Below are 9,020 nucleotides of genomic sequence, written 5' to 3'. Positions count from 1 at the left end.
AAGAAGCTGAAGGACAGTCCAAAATGGGAAACTGCAGGGACAGAGGTAGGGATCGGTCAGTGTCGCTGGTCTCCGTTCAGAGATGAATAATTAGCCAACCAAAAGATGAAATCTGTAAATGTAGCTGCTCAGTCTCAGTCTTTGAAATTAAATCTATCGGTTGATTTCCACCAGAGGCACTGCTGAGGTAATGCCAAAGAGTTTTGATGTATTTGTCTCCAATCGCCCGAATATTTACACCAGAGACAATGGTATTGAGTTGAAGTGTTTGTTCAAGAAATTGTAACTGAGCAAGTTAGTGAGGTGCATAACCGTATCTCGGGAGACAGACCCTCTGTATAAATCAGGACTGCTTTGAATGCATCAGCTGTCTACCGGAGCTGCGAACACAGGAGCAACAAAAATCACAGGTTTGCACTAAAATGGTGTATCCAGTTACCTGGCGGATAGAAGACGTTTATTGTCGCAGTTACAGTGGCATGCAAAAGTTTGGGCACCCCTGGTCAAAATTTCTGTAACTGTGAATAGTTAAGTGAGTAGATGAACTGATCTCCAAAAGTCATAAAATTAAAGATGAAACATTCTTTTCAACATTTTAAGCAAGATTAGTGTATTATTTTTGTTTTGTACAATTTTAGAGTGAAAAACAGGAAAAGAGCACCATGCAAAAGTTTGGGCACCCCAAGAGATTTGAGCTCTCCGATAACTTTTACCAAGGTCTCAGACCTTAATTAGCTTGTTAGGGCTACGGCTAACATGTCATTGTGAGGAAAGGCCAGGTGATGCAAATTTCAAAGCTTTATAAATACCCTGACTCCTCAAACCTTGTCCCAACAATCAGCAGCCATGGGCTCCTCTGAGCAGCTGCCTAGCACTCTGAAAATTAAAGTAAATGATGCCAACAAAGCAGGAGAAGGCTATGAGAAAATAGCAAAGCATTTTCAGGTAGCCATTTCCTCAGTTTGTAATGTAATTAAGAAATGGCAGTTAACAGGAATGGTGGAGGTCAAGTTGAGGTCTGGAAGACCAAGAAAACTTTCCAAGAGAACTGCTCGTAGGATTGCTAGAAAGGCAAATCAAAACCCCTGTTTGACTGCAAAAGACCTTCAGGAAGATTTAGCAGACTCTGGAGTGGTGGTGCACTGTTCAACTGTGCAGCGACACCTGCACAAATATGACCTTCATGGGAGAGTCATCAGAAGAAAATCTTTCCTGCATCCTCACCACAAAGTTCAGGGTCAGAAGTTTGCAAAGGAATATCTAAACAAGTCTGATGCATTTTGGAAACAAGCCCTGATGAAGCTAAAATAGAACTTATTGGCCGCAATGAGAAAAGGTATGTTTGGAGGGAAAAGGGTGCAGAATTTCGTGAAAAGAACACCTCTCCAACTGCTAAGCACAGGGGTGGATCAATCATGCTTTGGACTTGTGTTGCAGCCTGTGGCACGGGGAACATTTCACTGGTAGAGGGAAGAATGAATTCAATTAAATACCAGCAAATTCTGGAAGCAAACATCACACCATCTGTAAGAAAGCTGAAGATGAAAAGAGGATGGCTTCTACAACAGGATAATGATCCTAAACACACCTCAAAATCCACAATTGACTACCACAAGAGGCGCAAGCTGAAGGTTTTGCCATGTCCCCGAAAGTCCCCTGACCTAAACATCATTGAAAATCTGTGGATAGACCTGAAAAGGGCAGTGCATGCAAGACGGCCCAAGATTCTCAGAGAACTAGAAGCCTTTTGCAAGGAAGAATGGGTAAAAATCCCCCAAACAAGAATTGAAGGTCTCTCAGCTGGCTACAGAAAGTGTTTACAAACTCTGATACTTGCCAAAGGGGGTGTTACTAAGTACTGACCATGCAGGGTGCCCAAACTTTTGCTTTGGGCCCTTTTCCTTTTTTGTTATCTTGAAACTGTAAAAGTGGAGTTGCTGGTAGTGTTGGTTGTGTTGCGATGGGTGGAGAAAGCTAGACAAGTCAAAGTGTTGATATGCTCAGATTCATCCTCAGTTCCAGCAAGTTTAAGGTCTTTTCACTCAAACAGTCAGCAAGGTGTACTTTATGAAGCCCTTCAGTCAGTCACAAGAATTGCAAATCAGGGAGGTCAGGTAAAATTTCTATGGGTTCCAGCACGTGTAGGGATGAAGGGGAATGAGAGGGTGGATGAGTTGTCAAAGAGGGCGTTAAAGAAAGAAAATATAGAAATGCACATTTGTATCAGTAAAGCAGAGGTTAAGTGTGAAATCTGGGAAAAAAAATCAACCAAATGTGTCAAGAAAGATGGGACAGGGAGGGGAAAGGGAGGCATTTATATCAAATACAAAAGAGTGTTGCAGGTACTGGGGTAGGTAGTGGATACAGAAGAGAGGAGACTGTGTGGACTGGATTAAGGCTGGGGCATTGTGCATTTCCCTATTCACTAGGGAAAAAGACCTTGGCAATTGCAGGAATGACTTACAGTGGACTGAAACACTTGGGAATATATAGACATTAAGAAAGAGGATGTGCTGGAGCTTTTGAAAAGCATCAAGTTAGATAAGTCACCGGGATCGGATGAGGTATACCCTAGGCTACTGTGAGAAGCGAGGGAGGAGATTGCTGAGCCTCTTGTGATGATCTTTGCATCATCAATAGGGACGGGAGAAGTACCGGAGGATTGGAGGGTTACAAATGTTGTTCCCTTGTTCAAGAAAAGGAGTAGAGATAACTTGGGAAATTGTAGACAAGTGAGTCTGACTTCAGTGGTGTGCAAGTTGTTGGAGAAGGTCATGAAAGGTACGATTTATGAGCATTTGGAGAGACATAATCTGATTCGGGATAGCCTGCATGGCTTTGTCAAGGGAAGGTCGTGCCTCATGAACCTGATTGAATTCTTTGAGGATGTAATAAAACACTTTGAAGGTAGAGTAGGGAAGTAGTGTATATGGATTTCAGTAAGACATTTGAAAAGGTTCCCCCTGCAAGGCTCCTTCAGGAAGTAAGGAGGCATGGGATCCAAGGAGACCCTGCTTTGTGAGTCCACAATTGGCTTGCCAGCAGAAGACATAGGGTGGTTGTATATGGTTCATATTCTGCATGGAGGTCGGTGACCAGTGGTGTTCTGCAGGGATCTGTTCTGGGAACCCTCTTCTTTGTGACTTTTACAAATGATCTGGATGAAGAAGTAGAAAAGTGGGTTAGTAAGTTTGCTGATGACACAAATGTTGGGGGTGCTGTAGGTAGTCTGGAGGGTTGTCAGAGGTTACAGCGGGACAGCAACGGGATGCAGAACTGGGCTGAGAAGTGGCAGATGGAGTTCAACCCAGATAAGTGTGAAGTGGTTCATTTTGTTAGGTCCAATTTGAAGACAGATTATAATATAAATGGTAAGACCCTTGGCAGTGTGGAGGGTCTGAGAGATCTTGGGTCTGTGTTGATAGGACACTCAAAGCTGCTGCGCGGGTTGACAGTGTTGTTAAGAAGGCGTGTGGTGTGTTGGCGTTCATCAACCATGGGATTGAGTTCAAGAGCCGTGAGGTAATGTTACAGCTATATAAGACCTTGGTCAGACCCCAATTGGAGTACTGTGTTCAGTTCTGGTCACCTCACTACAGGAAGGACATGGATACGAAAGAGAGAGTGCAGAAGCCATTTACAAGGGTGTTACCTGGATTGAAGAGCGTACCTTATGAGAATAGGTTGAGTGTACTTGGCCTTTTCTGCTTGGAGCGATGGAGGATGAGAGGTGACCTGATGGAGGTCTATAAGATGATGAGGGGCATTGATCGTGTGGATAGCCAGAGGCTTTTTCCCAGGGATGAAATGGCTAACACAAGGGGTCATAGTTTTAAGGTGCTTGGAAATGGGTACCGAGGGGACATCAGGGGTAAGTTTTTCACACAGAGTGGTGGGTGTGTGGACTGCACTGCTGGTAGTGGTGGTGGAAGTGGATATAATAGTGTCTTTTAAGATACTCTTAGATAGGTACATACAGCCTAGACAAATAGAGGGCTACGTGGTAGGGAAATTTGAGGCAGTCTGTAGAGTAGGTTACACGATTGGCAGAACATTCTGGGCCGAGGGCCTGTAATGTGCTGCAAATTTCTGTGTTCTATGTTCTTCTTTCATTTCCATAGATGCTGCCTGACCTGCTGAGTTCCTCCAACATTTTGTGTGCATGTTTGAGAAATGGCTGATAATATTAGCACTGATAAACATAATGTGATGTGTTTTGGGAGTATTAAGGAGGCTGGGACATGCACCATGGATAGTCCGATCATTGGAAGTATCGAGGAAGGGATGGATCTTGGTCTGCAAGACCAAAGAGCCTTGGAAGATGGCAGCATAGCGAGACAAAGACCATACTGAATATTGGCTTTCATTATCTGGGGCACTGAAAGCTGCTTATTCAGTTAATTAGTATGCCAAAATAGTCGTGAACATAATGATTTAGTAATTGTACAAATGGCTTTTTAGTACACAAAAATTCCTGAAAGAAATACTAGAAAGAACAGCTAGTAAATTTAGTAACTTCACCATTAATGGCTGGGGATTGGAAATGATAATGTTCTTAGTGTATTAAAAATGGTGTCCGATGGAATCAGTAGCCTAACAATCTTATCCTATCGACAACCCTCATGCCCATATTTAAATTTAAAAAGAATTCTTTCTTTGGGAAGCAAGCTCTGGGAAGGTTTGTGTAGTGGCAAAACGGATCCAAAATCAAAACAAAACAATTGCTATCAGCCTGCGACTCCACGGCGTTGTTATACTTGTGTGACACGCCACTGCTCTAAAGATTCGAATTCCTCATTCTGTTCCTTAATTAGCAATTAGCAAACATACAGTTAAGCATTATTGAGCGTTATCTCAGCAATCAGCAAAGATATGACCTTCACGGTCCCAAAATAAGCACCTACAAGTAACTTATTCCCTTCGTGTTCACCAGCAACTTTGATGTGTGTTGCTTGTCAATAAGTTTCTTTCTTCACTCTCCTAGTGAACCTGCTGTCAATGGAATTGACATATTTCACCAGTTGTCTGCTGTTTGCAGCTATAGTTAAGGAAAGGGTTTGGGACTACTCTTTCACAGTTGCACTCAGCCATATCCTGCTGACTTCAGCAGGTAAGAACTCCAATTTAATCATATCATGAATTGGAATATGAGAGTCATTTTATATCGGCTTTAAATACTATTGTTTTCCTCAGTGTCAATTATTCTAATTGTTCTTTGTTTCACTGGTTAGTATATCCTGGGCCACTGAGGTGGGGACCAAGAAATTCTCCATCAGTTCACGTGCCTATGAAGTATATCTGCCAGGGTTTATGCAGAACCAGACAGAGGTGGCAACATGTGGCTTGGTGTAAAGGCTGTACTTCTGCATCAGTGGTCTCGAGTAATAAGTCAGAAAACATGAGAAGCTGGGGTTATTCTCCTTAAAGCAATGAAGGTTGAGAGTTGATTTGATAGAGATGTACGGGTCTGTCACTAGTCAGGTTAAGCAGATGGGGGTGGGGGACGTGTGAAGGGGGTTTCAAGGTCACGTGTAGAAGGAGATAGACGGAAAAACATTTCGTGCAGAATACTTACAATTTTGAACTCATCAGCTGTCAGCGTGGTAAGAAACCATTTTCAAAAAGGAACTGGATAGGCAGAAAGGAAAATAATTGCCTGGAGTTTGGGAAAGGACTACGGGCTGCTCTTCTGGGTACTGGTGGTGGGTAAATGGTCGTCCTCTACTCTGTGATTTGAATGAAAAGATGAGAACTATAAGATCAACATTTATTTACCAATTTCTGTATTCAGTAATGCTACACATTACTGTTCTTCATGGGCCTTAATTCAGAAAAAAGGGAACCCAATGAAAAACGTAATATTTAATCTTTGTTATTGACAGCAAAACCCCAACTTTGTTGGAAGTAGAAGTCTGCTGCACCAAACCATCATGGCTGATGTATCATCCCTCTCAATCCCATTTATTTATTTACTCATATCTGTGTTTGTTTGTTTGTTTATTTATTGATATACAGCGTGGAGTAGGCCTTTCCTGCCCTTCGAACCGCGCCACCCAGCAATCTCCCAATTTAATCCCAGTCTAATCACAGCTCAATTTACAATGACCAGTTAATCTACTAATCGATACAACTTTGGACTGTGGGAGAAAACCAGAGCACCCGGAGGAAACCCACGCGGTCATGGGGGGGAACGTACAAACTCCTTACAGGCAGCGTCGGGAATTAAACCCAGGTTGATGTTACTGTAAAACTTTTCCTAGCCACTATGCTACCGTGCTGCCGCATTCTCCTACCTTCTCCCCGTAACCCTCAACGCCCTTACTAATCAAGAACTTATCAACCTCTGCTTTAAACAGACCCAGTGACTTGGCCCCCACAGCCATCTGTGGCAGTAAATTCCAAAGATTCACCATCCTCTGGCTAAAGAAATTCCTCCTCGTTTTGCTTGTTTTAAGAATCTTATGTCAAGGTGTGAAACACTGCAAAGTCATTAAATTCGGGTTTCATTTCATTTCCAGTGATGGTCGAATTTCCTTTAGTATGGCAGTGGTGGTTGGCATTGGGTGAGTCTGAGTAGATTTTCTTCAAAAATGTTATAAACATGCTGTAGATTCTTTATTCAATTCACCTCTGAATAGTTAAATCAGACTCTACTGGACAATGAGCACTAGATTTCTTTTTGCAGCTTAACAGAGATACAATGCTGAAATGATGTTATCATAGTTAGTCATAGAGTCAGGCCCTTTGGCCTAAATTGTCTATGCTGACCATGTCATACAGCAATCTACTCTCATCTGCTCATGTTTGGATCACAGCTCTTTAAACCTCTCCAATCCATGCACTTGATGGTTTTTAAATGTTCAATGGTTCAGTTTAATATCAGAGGATGTATACAGTATACAACTTGAAATTCTTATTCTTCACAGACTTCCACCAAACAGTACTCTAGTAATTTTATATATTGCGCTATACTGCTGCAAAAAAAAAAATAATTTCATGGCATATGTGAGTGGTGATAAACCTATGGGTCTCTATTGTGGACTGAGAGTGGGAAGGGAGCAGGGAGAGGAGAATCATGGTTGGGAAAGGGGAAGGGAGTGGGAAGCACCAGCGAGACATTCTGAAATGATTAATAAACCAATTGTTTGGCATCAAATGACCTTGCCTGTTGTCTCAGGGCTGGGTGTGTCTGCACCTACAGCAAATCCCCACCCCTGGCACTCCTCTGCTTCCACCTGTCCCACACCCCTCCCATGGCGCTCCACACTCACTATTCCCAACATCCTTTGCTTCTTCCAGAGTTATAAACTCGCTCTCTGCTCCACATTGACAAGTACAGCACCGTGCAAAAGCCTCAGCTGTGTCTGTGTGCCTGAGACTTTTGCACTGTACTGTATCTGGCAGCTCATTCCAAATACATACACACTTCCCTTTGCACTGAGAAGCTGCCCCTGATGTCCCTTTTAAATTTCTGATGCCTGATCTTCAACCTATTCCATCTTATAAAGTATTGTAAGACTATCTGTACAGTTCATAGACCATGGTGATAGTTATGAGTTTTAACGACTGTGATTCTTCTTTTAGGTGTCGGTTTGTTGCTGATGATTGCTGATGGACAGTTGGTTGCACATTTCGTTTGCCGGAATAACCCCAGTTACTCTTCAGTCAATGTTTGAGAGAGAATGGAGGAAACATGGCTGCAGACATCAAGGAACTAAAGAGAGCTCTACGACTGTGTGGACTGATACCGTATCTGTATTCACTTTAGTAAAAAAAAAGTCGCGCTTCTTCAGCGATATCATATGCTTGAAATGCAGACCCTACATTTTATCAGTGAGACGGGATATTTTGTAGCAAGAAAATTATGAAAATCGGGGAACTGAAACAAGAGATTAATTTTACAATTTCATTCCCCTGGTTTGTTCCGATGTTTAATTGTTCCCACTTTCCCTCTTGAAAAGTGATGAGTTTGGAGATAATTTTAATTTGGCCCAAACTTATGTGCAGTTGGAACGGCTTGAAAAAGTTTGCTTTTAACATGCTCTTGATAAGGATTGCTGGAACAGAATTATCTCCGGTATAAGTTGAGACCTTGTAAAATGTGCTCCAGTCAGGCCTGCTTTTGTTCAGTTTGACTGTGCCATGTTGACGTGAAAACAATCTTGTGAAACTTTTAAACAGCGAGCACGAAAAGAATTAGTTTATTCAGATTTTCTTTTTATGTGTAGTGTATTCATAGTCGTAAAGTAGAATTTAAAATACTCCCCAGAAGTGTTTACAGTATTCATGTAAAATATTAAACTTTATTTCTATTTTGATGCAGAGTTTATAAACATTTATTTTAATAATTATAATAAACATATACATATGTACATAATTTTTTCTATTTTGTATTATTTTATTTAGCGATACTGTATAGTACGGATTGGGCCCTTCCGGCCCAACAAGTTACACCACCCAGCAACTCACCTATTCAACAGTAGCCTAATCACAGGACACTTTACAATAACCGATGGACCAGTACGTCTTTGGGATGTGGGAGGAAACCGGAGCACCTGGAGGAAACCCACGTGGTCCCGGAGAGAATGTACAAACTCCTTGCAGAAGGCGCTGGAATTGAACTCCCAACTCTGGAACACCCTGAACTGTGATAGCATTGTGCTAAGTGCTCCACCATGGTGCCTGCCCTTCAACCCCTGTAACTTCAAATTTTAAAATAAATAAAATACTACCCATTGTCGGTTTCTATATGGTGAAATTTAATCTACAAAGTTCGCAAATAAAGTTGAAAGAGTACAGAAAAAAATTTACAAAGATGTTGCCAGAACTGAAAGACCTGAGTTATAAGGAAAGATTGAACAGGTGAGGACTTCATTCCTTAGAACGTAGAAGACTGAGAGGAGATTTGATAGAGGTTTACAAAATTATGAGGGGTATAGATAGGATAAATGTAAGCAGGCTTTTTCCACAGAGGTTGGATGGGACTACAACTAGAGGTCATGGTTTAAGGGTGAAAGGTG

At 41.9% G+C, this 9,020-nt stretch overlaps 1 long non-coding RNA gene across 1 annotated transcript; it reads left to right on the top strand.

Moving 5' to 3' along the window:
* Positions 1-4,907: 4,907 nt before the first annotated feature.
* LOC140189159 (uncharacterized) lies at positions 4,908-8,318 on the top strand. Its single transcript, XR_011883472.1, has 3 exons — positions 4,908-5,110; positions 6,519-6,563; positions 7,585-8,318. It is a non-coding gene; the product is annotated as an uncharacterized lncRNA (long non-coding RNA).
* The last annotated feature ends 702 nt before the right edge of the window (positions 8,319-9,020 follow it).

This window comes from Mobula birostris, chromosome 28 (assembly GCF_030028105.1).
Source record: "Mobula birostris isolate sMobBir1 chromosome 28, sMobBir1.hap1, whole genome shotgun sequence".
In the NCBI taxonomy this organism is placed as follows: Eukaryota; Metazoa; Chordata; class Chondrichthyes; order Myliobatiformes; family Myliobatidae; genus Mobula; species Mobula birostris.
The sequence above is the reverse complement of the archived record's forward strand: the minus strand, read 5'-3'. Positions and strand labels throughout refer to the sequence as shown.